The following is a 17,748-nucleotide window of genomic DNA, read 5'->3' as shown; positions in this document are numbered from 1 at the left end:
TTCTTTAATTGTATGGAACCACTGTGAGAAATCACATATAGAAAAAACAGACCAAGAGAAATAACCAGGACAATTATGTACGAGAATAAATAATTGCAGGCAAAGTTCTCTGTAGCCTGGAGAAAGTATGAGAAAATTTATTTTAGTATAAAATTGTCAATAAATCAAAGAGAGTTTGAAAACTGGAATGAGTTCCTTAATTGTATATGGGCACTGGACAATGTGAGTGGGTGTTGCTATTGCCTGCAGCAGATTGCTTTCTTCAGTGAAAGTGATGTGACTTGGTCTTTATTTAGTCCGTAGGTTGAACATTTTATGGTTGCAAACTTAAATAAGTCATCCTGTTATTTTTATATATTCAATAAATAACCTGTTTGAAATGAATTTGAGAAGAGTAATTATTACTGCTTTCTAAGGATGTGTCAATGAGGGGAAAACAAACAAACAAACAAAACAACCAAACATTCTATGGTTTGAAAATTCGGGTGGAATTTTTTGCAGCTTCTTCTGGTAGTTTTCCTCTCCTAGACTGTTCCATCTTTTAATGTCGATATTAATTCCATTTAGGACCACTGGGTTTTCCCAGGCTGCTTTCAGTTATCCAACACTTTCAAGGCCAAAGAATTGAGTAAGCAACATCCACAGGCATTTCAAATAAATCCAGTGCAGGTCCATGTTGACACAGGGGACATCCTGCCTAGGAATAAATTATAGAATTAAAACATCCTTTTAATGCATTACTTGGAACTACGCAAGATCCTGGAAAGCTTAGTGAACTCCTATACATTTTTTTTAAAATGAACAATATGTATTTTTGAGTTTTCTTATGACTTTGATAAGTAGGTTAAGGAAGTAGTGTGGTTAGAAACTTGACTCTTAGCCCATGAAAGGAAAATTAAACCAACAAAGACTTAGGTCACCCTGAAAGAAAACCAGAATGTGTTCTGTACAGGATGAAGGGTTCGTATATTCATTTTTAGACTAAAGACCACATGCAGAAACTTTCTTACTTTTTAATATATCAGAACAGGTGAAACTAAGAAGATAATAATAAGTGTCTGTATATGTATTTAAAAATATATGAAAGCATTTACCTCAAAGCAAAGAGCTGTAAACAAAGCAATCTGATCTCTGTTTCTGTGTTGAGTTTTGAGCTTTTGGTTTGTTTTGGGTTTTGTTGTTGTTGTTTTTGTTGCTTTTTGTGGGTTTGTTTTTGTTTTGCTTTTGTTTGTTGTTTGGCTGTTTGTTGTTTGTTTGTTTGGTTGTTTTTCACACAAGGGCTCTTGAAAGACCCTTTTTGCATTTACTCCCTATGCCGACTGTAATACTGGCCTTAAGATGTGGGCGTGATATCTTTCAGTGAAAGGTGGTATTGAAATGCAAAATATTTCTATTAATAAATGGTCACCATTCATTACTAGTATAATCAAAACACTAAGCAAAAAGGCATTGAGGTTTAAATCCCACAATTAAAGGTTTTATAGTATTAATATGTAAAGGAAATGGACTCTGAGGAAACTTAATATTTTTATGAAATACATGATCAAGTCCTTTAGCCGATGAGTTGATGGAAATAATGGATTCCCAAGCAGATTTCAAATGGATTTCAGATGGGTTGAAATAATGTTTAAAAAAAGAGGGAAAAAAGTCTGTATTATCCAAGAATACCTGTAATCTGTAATTTAATGCATAACAGCTGCTCTAGCCCAGACATTACCTTGCCACAGTCTGACTCATTATTGTATAAAAATGAATACCTTGAAAATGCTAAGTGCTGTATGAAATGAAGTAGTATTTACATTTTGAGTGGCAAAATCTTCAGAAATTAAAGTTTTTTTCCCGGTCTTTACCAAATCACACATCTAACCATGTTAAGAAAGATAATAATTGTGCCTGCATAATGCCAGTAAAAAAATCTGAACTCCTTTATGGCAGTCCTAATTTTCAGGAATTAAAAACATCCTTCTCAATCTACAGGTAAAAGCCCATGTCTTGCTAATCCATATTCACTCGAGAAAGCAGATGAGATTGCTAGAATGAGTGAAAACTTGCATCAGTGGGTTCTTTGGCAGATTATAACATTTTAAAACTCAGTTTGAGTGATTTTTCACTGTAAAACATAGTTTTGGGAAGTGAAGTGCATTTTCTACCCATGCTTGTTTCTCACTGAAAACTTGTTCCATATGAAGAGCAATTTTCTTTCCATTTAGAGTGAAAAATAGAGATCGGACAAAAAATAATTCAGTTTCTTGTTTGAGAAATCCCAGTTGTCACATTCAGTTGTTAGTTTTAGGGGGAAAGATGAACTTTTAATTTCAATTTTTGAAGCGTAAACTTACAATTTTATTTTTTGTAGAAATCTACAGATCCTATATAATAAAGGAAAAGTTTAATTTGTTTTCTTATAGATGTTAAAACCTATTTCTTAACACTTTTTCCTGAAGGTTATATCTTGTCCTCAACCTGATTCAACTAGTTTGAAATGTTTCAAACTAAACTGCCTCTCTTCACAATTCTGTTGACCGACACAGTCATTTATTTGTCTGAAAACTGTGGTGGGTTTGACAATAGAAGACTGTATTTCTTGTTCTTTATTCTGTTGAGTGGTATCGATTATGGTGTTCAGAAGCAAAATGCTCCTTCATCCCTCATCATTCTTTTGTCTCACATGTTTTCTCGAGTTTTGTCTTTGGATGCATCCACACAACATAAAGCAGTGCCTTGGAAGTCTATCCAAGCTACCTTGGGCACCAAAAGCAGTACAGCAACATTAACATAACAATCTGTCTAGATCAATTAACCCAACTGAGAAGACATGTAGGCGGACCGTCATGCTGATACCGTAGCCTTTATCGCACCAGAACCAGGTTGCAGGGTATTTCTGAGCAATAGCACAGCCTTATCCTTCAATATTTGTAGTGTCAGAAGCTGCAAAGGGACAAAACCTTCAGCATCTCAAGCAGGAAGATCAAGATGGAGCTCTGAGGGTCAGAAGACTTGCACAGAGAGCCCCTTGGTCTGCCTTGGCTATTGAGTCCACTGCCATAATTAATTCCTGGCAAGGGCTGATGAAGACTGAAAGCATCTGTCTGTGACTACCTGTCTGACTTCAGTCTGGAAGAAATTCAAAGTAAAAAATTCTCCCCAAAAGGCAACAACGACTTGTATTTCATTGTATTGTATTGTATTGTATTGTATTATTATGTTTGTCTCTTTAATGACTGATAGGATACACACATGCAAGCAAAAATAGTCTGTAAACTCAAACAGATTCATAATGTGCCCATATTTTTGTGAATGGCTACAAATGAAACTAATTCAATGGCCTTGATTTGTTCTTTGGAACCAGAAGTGGAATAATGAAGAAGAAAATAGTCGTGGTATGTTACGCTTATATGCAAGATCAGCTCCTGTAACATAATTGGGCTAATGGATAAAGTTACAGATGTGCACGTTTACTGATAAGAGGTTGGAAACAGGAGTCATTCTCTGCATAAGCCATCTGTATGGATTGCCCCAACTCAAGACTTTAAATGACTGCAAAAGAATGACTTTATATTTTAGAAAAAAAAAGTTGCTCAATAAACCGTTGGAATACTCAGGAGTTATACAGGTCCTTTTGCAACAAAGAGGGCATTTAGTAAAGTACGGTGATGTTTACCGCAAGTCAGACTATTAAACAAACTTCCATTTGCAGTAGGGACACTATGAGTACAGCCAAACCAGAATTTAATTAACAGAAGTCTTGTTAATTACCACTAGTTTTTCATTTTTCTTATGGTATTTCTGTTTAAATTCAAATAGCTGTGCCTTGCAGTGGCATTGGCTGGAGGTGGAACTGTTATGCAGTGGGCATGTGTTAGCTGCAATTTTACATTGATTGTTTACACCAAGATTATTTCTAGCAAGAACCTGTTTTAGAGCTGACCAGAACCTTAGAAATGGCATTTTAAGCAACTCAGAGATCACTTTACTGATGAGCTGATCAGGCCATATATACAATAGACAAGCAGGACCATGCAAGTTGAGCTGTTTACTTTGCCTTATTATAGACAACTGCAACTCCTGATTTGTTTAATTGCCTGAGGTCAGACCTGGTGTTTCTTGGGGATCTTTCAGAGCATTAACACTGGGCTTCGAAACCATGTCATAGCTATTACATAGTGAATCTACCTGTTAAACATTTCTTGTAGCTCCCGGGAGTGCTATTAAATTGGCTTGCAGTTGCAGTGTAGCTATGTGTTCTGGTTTCAGCTTGGATAGTTAATTTTCATCTTGATAGCTGGTATAGTGCTAGGTTTTGGATTTATTATGTGAATAATGTTGATAAACACTGATGTTTTAGTTGTTGCTGAGCAGTCAGGGACTTTTCAGCTTCTTGTACTGGCCTGACAATGAGGAGGCAGGAAATGCACAAAAGGTTGGAATGGCGTGCAGCTGGGACAGCTGACCCCAACTGTCCAAAGGGATATTCCACACCATATGATATCATGCTCAGTAGAAGCTGGGAGAAGAAGAAGAAAGGGCAGGACATTCAGAGTGATGGCATGCATATTCCCAGGTAACAATTACGCGTGATGGAGCCCGGCTTGCCTGGAGATGGCTGAACACCTGCCTGCCCATGGGCAGCAGTGAATGAATCTCTTGATTTGCTTTTCTTGTGTGTGCAGCTTTTGCTTTAGTTACTAAACTGTCTTTATCTCAACCCATGAGTTTTCTCACTTTTACTCTTCTGATTCACTCCTCCATCCCGTCGGGGGGAGTGAGCAAATGGCTGCATGTTGTTTAATTGCCAGCTGTGGTTAAATCATGACACTATGAAATACTGTCCAGAAGGTGAGTCAGCAGCAGATGCATTTACAGATAGTTTTTGAATGAACACAGCTATATCACTTAGTGATTAATCACTACAGTAGCTCAAACATATATGTTACCTAATCAGATGAAGCTCAGGATGAAGGCAAATGCCTCAAATTCCTGTTTAACAGGATCATGAAAAGGGCTTTAGAAATGTTCTGCCAACTATTTAGATATTTTATCTAGCGTTTCTTTTTAACCTTGGTGCAAATCTTTGTCATCTATATATTTATACAGCCTTTGGTAGATTTGACACAGAATGGAATGACGTATAGAAATAAAGGATAAGAACAAGCTGACATTGCTGATGGGTTGGCAACAGCCCCACTAACCACTGCTGATCTTGAGCATCATGAGATTCTTGTAGCTAAACAAGACACCAGTTCTGTACTAACTGCCTTTAACCAGTAGTTATCTGTCCTGGTCTGAGTCTTGCTTAGTCAAAGTAAAGGGGGATGTCAGATCACAGAGACTCGGAAAGGTGAATATAGGGTCAGATATCCCATGGAGACTTCAGCAGAGCCAAAGCTTGTTTGTGGAGGTGAAGCTTGTTGTTCAATCACTGCATAAGCACTGGGTGACAAGGGCTCATAGCAGAGGAATATGCATGATGTGTAAAGTGTAGATAAATGTTTTACAAAAGTAAGGAAAGGAGAGGTAGGACTGCATCCATCTTCCCCAGACTATAAATTGGCTACATGGTTAAGCTGGATGTACCAAAAGGAAGGACCTGAAAAAAGGAACCAAAGGACTAGGGAAAGCAGGTGAGCAGATAGATTACTCTTGAGGAGGGTGCACATGCAAAAATGGTATGCTTTTTCTTAATTCAAAATGATTCCTGAACCATATCAGCATACAGAAGACTAACAAAGCTACTAGCCAGCCTGCTGATATAGCTCCTGTTCAGGAGTGAAATCCCTCATCAAATCATAACATTTAGAAAAGGTCCTAGAACATACCCTGTGTCTGTAATATTTGGACACTGATTAAACAGGATTACAAACAGGATCATCAGTATCCAGTTATACAGAGCAATGTTTTCAAAAATTAAATCACTTTGATTTGCAACAGATGAACTTGTGATATGAGCTGCAGAAATGAGCATTAGAGAAGAGCCTAGGGCAGACACAGGGGCTCCAGCAGCTACATCTGATATGCCATATCATTAACTAGAACTCAAATAATTTTTAACATATTTCTAGTAAGTGTGAAAAAGACAATATGCATCTGAAAAAGATACCTATTTTCTTTTACTAATTATGCATAAAACACTACAGTCATTGCACTGGTGTGTAAAAAACTGCTGTTGGGAAACGAGTTTTTTAATAAACATGCATGTCAAGGATTTTGGGGGATGCAGATTACTCCTGTGTATGTTTCACACAGGAATCCTCAATGCAGAGCCAACTGTGGTAGAATGATTTATCTTCACCCCTGCCATTCGTATGGTGTTTTGAAATGATCACTCTGTATCCATGTGTGTGTATCTGCACATATGCATGGAAGGGCCCTCTGGTCACACCCTTACTGGTTTCAGAGGCTTTCAATGGACATCTGTAAGAGGAAGATGAAGGTGAAATTCTTTCAGGAAGGTTCATCTGCTGTGGAAGCTGTTTGAAAGCTGCTTCGTTTGACAGGGCTCTGAAAACACTTTTTTAGTGTGTTGTAATTTTTGTTTTCCTTTTTATTTGATTTTTCATGGAGGGATGGAAGAAGAGAAGGTCTTACTATGAATAAATAAAGAGAGTCTTCAGCTGCTACATGGTGGAAGTTTTGCATTTTTAAGGTTTTGCGCGGGCTCCCAGGAACTACAATCTACTATTAAACCTGTTCCTTGCATAAGTGACTTTTTCACACTCTCGGGATGACAGGGGCACACAGAGATCCTGAGCCTTTGATGTAAGTGCTTATGGGTGGTGTGAAAGAGCCTTTGTTTAGGGATTCCTTCTGGAAGGGCTTAAGTAGTTTCCTTTGGATTTCATGCATCCAGTTCTGTGACCAGAGTCTGCCAGACAACTCATTGCACATTCAAATGTTCAGTGCAATTAATTCAGCCTACAGTATGTACTGTTCAGCATTTCTGTAAGTTCAGGTGCAGAGGGCTACAGAGGTGTTATTCCAGGTGTAGGAAAGTATACTAGAACATGTTAGTACAGAAAAGGTAGTTAAGTAAGCAAACCACGGATTTTTTCCTATTTTGAGATAGATAATGCTGCCTGTTCTGCTGCCCTAAGATCTTGGGAATATATCTGTTGATATAGCACAGGTTGAATCAAGGCTATTTCTATTATTCATGCTACTAACTGAAACGGATGGGAAAACAAGAGGACTTTCTGCATTGTATTTGAACTTTGTGTTGGAAGAAACAGAAGATGAAAATCATCCAAAGGCTAACATTTCTAATTCTGAATTTTCATGTGGAGGGTTTTTTCCCGACTAGATTCCAACATCTTGGGCAGCACAAACCAGCTAATGCCTTGATTTGGTCAATGAAAAAAATCTCCAGAAGATACATTTTCAGCAAGGTATGATTTGCCCACACACTCGAGATCAGTACACATGAAATGGTTCTTTTACCTTGCCATATTCTTTCTTTAAATACAGATTTTAAGGAATAAAGCAAAATAGTATGTTTGAGGATCTGATACTCTGCACATACTTAATTTGTCTTTCTTAAGGTTTCGTTCACCTGTGTGAATAACAGTCTGCCTATGCCACACCCCACCGGATGATAAATATTAACGACATATTGATGATTTCTGTTAGATATAATTAACAGTTAATAAAAAATCTTCAGAGAAAATCACAAGCCTAGGCAGAAACAAATCTTTTTTGGTGCTTATTCTGGAAGACATAGAGGAGTCTTTTAACAAAATTATTTGAAGATGCACAATAATTGACCAGCACTTTTGTACAACATAAATTTCAGTGAAAGTAATGATTTCTGTGTGCCTCTATTTTTCTTATGTTTCCATGTATATGTGCCTTATGTGCATACATTATTTTGTCTTAAGCAGTTAGTAGGTGCTGATCTTTAATAATTAAGGGTTCACTCAATGATTTACACATGCAAGACAGCGACTAATTCAGTCAGAGTGTTTGTATGTCCTTAAAATAGAACAGATTAAGTTCAAACAATCATAGTTTTAACATTTGGCACTCCTTCATGCAGTAATAATTCCAGTCCTTTCTCTTCCTTCTTTTCTGCCCTTGTCTTACTTCTCTACGGTACTGTGAGGGTTAAGTGGCTATTGCAATACGAAGCCCATTCTCAGCACTGCCCAAAGAAAGCTTCCAGCTAAATGCTACATAACAAGCATATGCAAAGTGTAATAAACCTATTTGTGGGCATAATGATGGACAGTCTAATAATTCCAGTCAGTATAGCCCGATATTTTCACCCAGATTGTACTTGGGCATGTTTTACTTGGTATGAGAGCTAGCAACTATTAATAGTTCCAAATATTTGCTGAAGAGACATTGAATGACTTTCTTGTAGCAAATTTTAAGCATCTGTTACTGATTTGCAGTATATGCAAGTTTACCTGACATTAATTCTTTTCTAAAAAAAGAGGAAAATACTCAGTATTCTGTTAGAGTATAATTGGATGAGCCCTAATTTGTGACTTGGGAAAAAAAAAGACCAGCCTACATTATAATGCACAAGACTAGATTCCACTCTATTATACTGATATAAATCCACTCTAATTCCATTAGTCAATGAAGTTTTTCCAGATTAATGCCAAAGTGACTGAAATTCAAATGCTTCCCATAATTTCTATTGTCATCTTGAAGGAAAAGGCAAAGTCTTTCGGTCTTTTTCTTTCTTATCAGGGAGTTTTTAAAGAGGGACTGAGTGAAGAGTAGGCAAAGATTAGTAGTGTGTCACTTAAGGGATTTTTATTACATGAAGGAAAACATTTTGGATCTCTATAAAAGATTGTGGAAACACCACATTTCTACTTTTTTTTTTTTTTTTTTGACAGAGAACAGGCAAAAATCATATCGCACCTATCCTCCTGCTCTGCAAAAGAGGTCTGAGTGGAGGATTGCAGACATGCTGGTCAGGCTGGGGGTGTTCCTAGTGGGCGCAGAGCACACCTTCAATTTGCTCTGCTGTTTTCCTTACGTAAATATGTATGCTTGGCCTTTCTCCAGATGTAATGACGCAGTATCACTACCACTGCTTCCTACGTGTAGCTAGAGCTGACCAGGCACCAAAGGCTGATGATTGCAGGACTTTTTCCATATACCCATCTATTAATTAGATGTTTGCCACACTTTTCTAAATCAGTTACCCAGGACCTGTCCAATTATTTTTTTCTAAATCAATTATAAGCAATAAAAATAAGGTGAGATTATGTCTGTGTTCCAATTATGATGAATAATTCCTTCAGTATGACAGGACATTTAGTCCTGAAAAACTGAGAAGTACTGTTATGCATAGAAGTGCCTGAAGAGAAGAACTTTGAAAACTGGGGAAATTGTTCCTAAGAATATTTTAAGTTATCTTTTAAAAATGTATCTTATCAAATGTGTGTCTATTTGGAAGAACTTTTCAAATATCAAGCATGCTTGTGCAACCCATACCAGAAGGCATATGTGCATATTTTGGAAATTTCAAGAATCTCTGCAATGTAGTAAGTACAGCTGGAGCAAAATGTAATGTCATGCTCGAAGCTGCTTGTTTAAGTCTTTTTCAGTTATACACTTTTAGGGAGAAAAGGGAGCCTTTAAAAAAATACTTTTACAATATATCTAAATTACATCAAATGAATGCTCAGACTGGCCGCTTTCTTCATGGCAATCATGCATTACTGTATCAGTCAGTTATATGAGTTTCAACTTCTATTGTTTACTTGTTGATAGTTTCCTGAAGTGAGCTCATTTGGAGTTGAGCTTAGAAGCACAATCACGTCAGATTGCTTTGAAAAATCTGGTCAAAACTTTTTGAAATGGTTATTGACATGAAAACTTGCGGGCAGTCAGTTCAATCCCTCTTCTGTTCACTGTGTGCTGTGAAGGAGAAAAATCTCTTTGCCTTAGAATCAAAACCATTGGGCCAGATGCTGTCACTGTGCAATATGAAGCATAGAAGTAACATGATTCAAATGGTGAGGCTGTGTGTCAGTTCTTGAAATGGATGGACTTCCACGTTTGATATGGAAATAGGAAAATGATATCAGGTACCTGCATCTTCTCATGTTATTTGCATTAATGCTTACAGAGCCTACCTCCTTCATGGAAGGAAGGTACATTTATAAGTAGTGTTGACGTCAATAGGAATAGGTAGGTGCTTCAGGGTGCTCATTTATTTAGGATTTCTAGACTGATCTTTAAAACACGCTTCATCTTCACCTTGAGAGATCTGACATTTGTTAAAACTTCTTCCCTTGCAGCTGACTTAAATTGGAACTCATTTCTGTTTTGAGTACACTGATATTGATGAAAATATTCCAAAGCAAAAAATTTGAACTGAAACAAGGAATGGCATTAGAAATTTACTCTCTATACAAAAATTATAGCAGTTCAGTTCCATCCATTTCTATCAGACCTAATTTCTGCAAGGTTGTTTGTTTGTTTGTTTTTTAATAACTCCTACTTGTTTTGGTTTTGGAATGATAAAATGATATGTTCTTGAGCTTCAAAGACACAGAGCTGTGCCAGTACACAGAGCGGACGCTTGGTAGATAAGAAAGTGTTGCCTGAGCAGTGATTGGGAAGATATTTTAAATATGTAGAATCAGTTACTGGCATCAGAATGCACTCGCTTTTACTCATCATGTTTTGTCTGTTATTAAATGTGATTCTTGCTAGAAAGCCTGGCTAGCTTTAGTCCACAAGGTAAACTAACTTGCTAAAGGGTCAGTGATCATTCTGCTCGCTGACATGGAACACAACTTAATTTTCCCAAAGAAGCTGTTGTCGCTGATACAGAATGACATTCACCTGACATTGGCACCTTAGGAGTCTTTGTTTCAATTCATGTTCTGAAATTAACAGTCCATATCATGGGCATGCAAACGGAGAGTCCCAGGTTCAAACTCCTTTCCAAGCAGAAAACTGATAGACAACTTAGGAACTTTAAATACTTCCGACCTTTTCTAAACATGCAATTAGTGTTTCACTGCTGTACATTTATAAACTCTTGTCATTTGAACTTTTTTAAGGTTTTGACTTCCAGCTAAATGTCTGAGAAATGTGAAAGCAGGACTGCAAACAGTAAAAAGTGGAAGGAGGGATTTTGTTTTGCATTTGCAAAATATTCAGGTTTTGGTTTCTTTTCATTTTAGTTTTCTATCTAAACTATGCTTTGCAAACAGTAAATTGATCAATCTATAGTGTGTGCTTAAGCATGAAAGCTTCTTATTTAGGGAATCAAATGGTCTTACTCGTTGCTGACACAGAAACCAGAGTCATAGACAGCTTATCTGGGAGAGCATCAGAAAAAGAATCTTGATAATTTTCAAAGAGTAGATAGCAGGATTTTATGTTCATTTTAGTGATTATGACCAAGTGAAACAGCTGAAGCATCACAGCAGCATTTCCTGCCTTCATCTCCTGACCTGTGAAATCAGGGCAAGGTTACAGCCACATCTGTCTGTGGTAAAGAAAGGAGGGCATACGTTTCTTACCAAAGTATAACGTCTTTACTACAGGACAAGTTGCAATTATGGAACAATTGCTCTGACAATCTGGTTGTGCTAGCACTTTCCTACAGAGTTGAAGAGGGAATCAGGTGAGAAAAGAGACAGGTATGCATCCTCACCCCTTCTCCATTTTTTTTTCCTTCGACTCCTATTAAAATTTCACTACAAAGCAAAGCAGGCTGGAGAATGTAGAAAACCCCACAAGGATTTTATTTTCCATACTAAACTGTACCACTTCTAATCTCTTCATGGTCTCTGAGACTGTGGCGATTGATAAGCCTTTGCTGATATCAGTCAGTGATGCTTAATGGGGCATGCAGCTGACCAAGTGAGCTGTGGAACTCTCCCTAAGAGGTTTCCAGCTGGGAATAAATTCTTGTCAACCTCAAGCTACTATCTCAGTCTGCAGATTAATTTCATTTGGACTGCTGTCACATCGCATTAGCTCTCTGAACATTTCTGATGGTAGCAAAATACAGATTTGTGGCATAAAAATGACATAGGAAGATATGGATTTTGTGTTATTCAGTGACTCAGGTATAATCATCACATTAAAAAATCATTCCCCCACATTGGCCTAATTGGTAGCCTTAAGCCCCTAACTTGTGATCTTAAAGGACAGATCTTTCTGCAAGAGGCAGTGGGTGATCTGGCTGCCAGCAGCTTCTCTGATCTGAATCCAGCTGTGGAGGTGGGAGAAGTGGAAAGGCCACTTACCCCTCACTTCACATATCACTGTTCCTCTATGGGAAATTGCTGCCTGTCAGACTTGGTGGCTGAACTGCTTGTTTTCTGCTTGTTGTATGAACTACTTGTTGTATAAACTGCACCTTGACTTGCTTCAATCGAAATAAGTTAGTTTAAACAATTTACCGAATCGGCTTAACTAATCTGGCTCTGCTTGTTGCAGTTATTGCATGAACCTCAGGTCTGCACAATTCCTGACCCAAGAGTGGTCAGGACCAGCCAAGTGTGGTCCCGAGGAGTGATAAACAATGTCTTGCCTTGGCTTTGATAGAGTATACATTTATCTGCATCCATGACTTGATTATTGTTGGAAGAGAGCATTGTGTGCTCTGAAAAAAATAAATAAACAAAAACTTTCTCAAATGTCACTGAAATCAGCAGAAACCACACATACAGCAACTTGGGTGAGGAAGAAGATGCTGTTTTCAGATGATGACTTACCGTATTTTTGCACTTTAACAAGACTCTATTACTTATGAATAGGCTTTTTGCTTTATTTGCCTTTCCATGCTATGCCCAGGAACAGACTCTTTAGTTGCGTCTCACTGTTGCTGTGTAAGACTGGCATGGAGATATCATCAATTTCCAAACAAAGTGTTTTCTGACTTCTTTTTTCTGGGAGGCTGCCTCCCCTGTTCTCACACATTTCTACTAGTGGAACCATTTTTGTTCTAGTCTAAAAGCACTGATGCAACAGGGCAATTGGAAATATGAAGGGCAAGTGGCATTTCCCTCACTGACATCTTTCTTAAAATGTCTGTTGGTTTCTTTCTTCAGCCCACAGTGCTAAAGAGGGTCTGTTCCAGGGTAGAGGCCATCTCAGTATTGTGTAATATTCTACAGAAAATCTTCAAATTCTATTTTTAGTGACCATCTTTTAAAAACAGGGTCATTTTCTCAGTTTCTTGACATACCTTATGATGCCATGTCCCTGGTCTCCGACTTGTAGTTATGCTTTACTGTCTTCAACTTAATTTTACTTAATTCCTTTTCAAGTATCTTCTTCTGGGATCTTTACAAGCTCTAAAATTCAAAATACACTATCCAAACAAGATCTTTGCTCTGCAACAAATACTGCTGGGGATTTCAAAGCTTCAGCTTAAATTAAAGGCAATTTTTCACATATCTATTTTCGTCTTGAAAGTCATCAGATGGAATAATTTGTGAGAATTTGCATGAGACTCCCAATTGCTTGTTCTTCTTCTCAATTCCCCCTATATCTCTGCTTATTTCATCATGGTTACTCCAGGTTTACACATCAGGCTCAAGTGAAGTCTATGCGAGCTGGCTTTCAATATATAATGTCAAATATGCTGAAAAATTATATCATAGGTATTACAATGTAGAAAGTGAGGGTTACTAAATACTCTTGATTTAAAAATCTCTGGCCTACATCCATAATGAGAATGTCCAGGAAGATATCCAGAGGTGTAGTATCCAGCCAATATGCATAGCTAGATATTCTACTTTTTGCTACATTTATGCAGAGAACCGCTTACATCTTGACAGCTCTGAATTGCATGAATCCTCCTCCACAGGTTAGCCTCAGCTGGGTTCACAAAACAGGCTCAACTCTGATCCAAAATTTCTAATAAAAAGGGAGAAGTTCTGGATGATGAGGCTGAGTATCAGAGAGACAGGAAAGGCAGGTTGTAGGTCCTGATCTGGTGAAGAGGCACTTTACAAAAGTGAGCTTCACGGGGGAAAACTGACAGCTCAAATTAGTCATGGACAGTATACCAATACCATGGTAAGAAATGTCTGCTGATAATAAACATATCATCTTCTGTTGTGATGTTGAACTGTCAGCAATGCCAGTAGGATACTCTGTGCTGGGGGTCCAGTCTGGTGCCGCACTGCCGAAACCTGCTGGCTCCTGACTTCAAACCTCTGTTTCTCCAGCTGTAGTCGATGCCACGCTGCTGCACAGCCAGAGTACAGGGCGCTCCTCTCCTGAACACACAGTGCTCAGTTTGAAAATCCCATGCCTTTGAGGGGGGTAGGGCAGAGTTTCTTTCCCCGGAGTCAGGTCCCAGCTCCATGGCAAGAACGGAGCAGTGGGAGAGCAGCAGGGGAGTGAGGAGAAAAGAAACACCTTCTGAAACCTTGTCTCAGATAAACTTACAAGTACTGCAATAGATGGTGGTGTTATGACATATTTGTTTTCAATTTCGATATTGTCATATCCCATGCAGAGACTGCTTCTACCAAGCTCAAGATCAGAGCATCCCGACACGTAGGAAGTCAAGGAAGGGAGCCAGGAGACCTGCGTGGTTAAACAGGGAAATGCTGGGTAAGCTCAAGTGGAAGAGGAGAGTTTACAGATCATGGAAGGAGGGGCTGGCCACTTGGGAAGAATATAAGGCTGTTGTCAGAGGATGTAGGGAGGCAACTAGGAAAGCTAAGGCCTCCTTAGAGTTAAACCTGGCGAGAGGGGTCAAGGACAACAGGAAGAGCTTCTTCAAATACATGGCAGATAAAACTAACACCAGAGACAATGTAGGCCCACTGATGAATGGGGTGGGTGCCCCGGTGACAGAAGATACAGAGAAGGCAGAGTTACTGAATGCCTTCTTTGTCTCTGTCTACTCTGCCGGAGGCTGTCCTGAGGAGCCCCGTACCCCTGAGGCCCCAGAGGAAGGCAGGGCGATGGAGGAGTCTGCCTCAGTTGATGAGGACTGGGTTAGGGACCAGTTAAGCAATCTGGACATCCATAAATCCATGGTTCCAGATAGGATGCACCCGCGGGTGCTGAGGGAGCTGGCTGAAGTCATTGCTGGACCGCTCTCCATCATTTTTGTCAAGTCTTGGGAAATGGGAGAGGTGCCTGAGGACTGGAGGAAAGCAAATGTCACTCCGGTCTTCAAAAAGGGCAAGAAGGAGGACCCGGGTAACTATAGACCGGTCAGCCTCACCTCCATCCCTGGGAAGGTGATGGAACACCTTATCCTTGGTGCCATCTTAAGGCATGTCAAGGATAAGAGGGTCATTAGGGACAGTCAACATGACTTCACCAAGGGGAAGTTGTGCTTGACCAACCTCATAGCCTTTTATGAAGACATAACAAGGTGGATTGATGATGGCAGAGCGGTGGATGTGGTCTACCTTGACTTCAGTAAAGCATTTGGCACAGACTCCCACAGCATCCTCACAGCTAAACTGAGGAAGTGTGGTCTGGACAATCAGGTAGTGAGGTGGACTGTGAACTGGCTGAAGGAAAGAAGCCAGAGAGCCGTGGTCAATGGGGTGGAGTCTGGTAGGAGGCCTGTATCTAGTGGAGTGGCTCAAGGGTCCATTCTAGGGCCAGTATTATTTAATATATTCATCAACGACTTGGACGAGGGAATCGAGTGTACTATCAGCAAGTTTGCTGATGACACCAAGCTGGGAGGAGCGGCTGACACGCCAGAAGGCTGTGCTGCCATCCAGCGAGACCTGGACAGGCTGGAGAGTTGGGCAGGGAAAAATTTAATGAAATATAACAAGGGCAAGTGTAGAGTCTTACATCTGGGCAGGAGGCACCCCAGGTTCCAGTATAGGTTGGGGAATGACCTATTAGAGAGCAGTGTAGGGGAAAGGGACCTGGGGGTCCTGGTGGACAGCAGGATGACCATGAGCCAGCATTGTGCCCTTGCGGCCAGGAAGGCCAATGGCGTCCTGGGGTGTATTAGAAGGGGGGTGGTTAGTAGGTCGAGAGAGGTTCTCCTCCCCCTCTACTGTGCCCTGGTGAGACCTCATCTGGAATATTGTGTCCAGTTCTGGGCCCCTCAGTTCAAGAAGGACAGGGAACTGCCTGAGACAGTCCAGAGCAGGGCAACAAAGATGATGAAGGGAGTGGAGCATCTCCCTTATGAGGAAAGGTTGAGGGAGCTGGGTCTCTTTAGCTTGGAGGAGACTGAGGGGTGACCTCATTAATGTTTATAAATATATAAAGGGTGAGTGTCACAAGGATGGAGCCAGGCTCTTCTCAGTGACAACCAACAGTAAGACAAGGGGTAATGGGTTCAAGCTGGAACACAAGAGGTTCCACTTAAATTTGAGAAGAAACATCTTCTCAATGAGGGTGACAGCACACTGGAACAGGCTGCCCAGGGAGGTTGTGGAGTCTCCTTCTCTGGAGACATTCAAAACCTGCCTGGACGCCTTCCTGTGTAACCTCATCTAGGTGTTCCTGCTCCGGCAGGGGGATTGGACTAGATGATCTTTTGAGGTCCCTTCCAATCCCTAACATTCTGTGATTCTGTGATTCTGTAATTAGGATTAATCCAAATTAAATCTTGTTATGCAGAAGAAGGATTTGAATATCTTTTTGGTAATGTAGGTAAAATTTATTACCTACAGACTACAAGGCACAAGAAGAATGGCACTGAGTCCATCAACCTGCTGCTCTTTCATTTAATCCCACAGGTAGGTCCTTGACTGCAAATGTTGAGAGGAATGGAGGTCTCCCACTCTTGGAAAAACAGTGTTGAATCGGTACTATTCTAGACAAAATTTTTATTTGGTTAGCTTGTGATGTTCTTTGCTCTGTTTTTGGCAGGCCAGGCACTAAATGGCAGGGTATTTAAAAAGCAGATGTTACAAATTACTTCCTTAATCCTCCTAGGAAACTAATTCCCATGTCCTGGTTCTCAGTTTTGAACATAAGATAACTACTCCCTCCTACCTTGCACGGGTCTTGAAGAAATGCATTCAGGTCTAAGAAGCACTCAGATACTATAGTGGAGGGAAAAGCGGGAAAGCCTATAGAAGCTAACTCCAACTTCAGAAGAGGTTATAGACTATGGTAAATGACATTTGGTGAGCTGCATGGTGAAAATCAAGAAGAAAGCAAATAATAAATAGCTAATAGCTGCATGAGAATCTTGTGCTGAATGGGAGGGAGGTAAAAAAACCCAGTTTATCATAAAAGTGTGTCATAATTTGTAGGCTTACAGTGAAATAATTAAGGTTGTATAGGCTTATATATATATACAGTGTTTTTCTTCAAAAATGAAGTAATGTATTTCCCTATAAAGCTTTTTCTCACATGTCCTAAGATAACTTTCTTATATAAAAGCAAACCTGAAGAGTGTCCTGCTGAAGAGATGGGCTGATTTCTTTCATTCTCTTTTTCTCTTTGTGCACCACCTTTCCCCAGGGGAGACCTGCATGGACAGGTCCCTGCTGGAACTCCATGTTTCATGCTATGTTCCCCAGGATCACCAGGCCCCTGTGTCCCTAACCCCTGATACCAGTCCATAGTTTGCCAGATGTGGACCCTGCAGCCTGAGGACAGTTGCGAACACCTGTGGGGTGGCTTCTCCATTGCCCCCCATGCAGAAGTGTGCAGAGCCCAGCTGTCACTGGTGCATAATGTTCTCCTCCCTGCACATCTGCAACCAGCAGCTGCTTGGAGCAGATCAGAGCAGCTTCTGCCTCGTGGAGGTGTTGCTCATTTACCCACAGATGCAGAGCAGGCAGAAACATGTTAAACACACACATGTCTGCTTAT

The sequence above is a fragment of the Caloenas nicobarica genome, chromosome 3 (assembly GCF_036013445.1).
Source record: "Caloenas nicobarica isolate bCalNic1 chromosome 3, bCalNic1.hap1, whole genome shotgun sequence".
In the NCBI taxonomy this organism is placed as follows: Eukaryota; Metazoa; Chordata; class Aves; order Columbiformes; family Columbidae; genus Caloenas; species Caloenas nicobarica.
Note: the sequence above shows the minus strand (reverse complement) of the source record.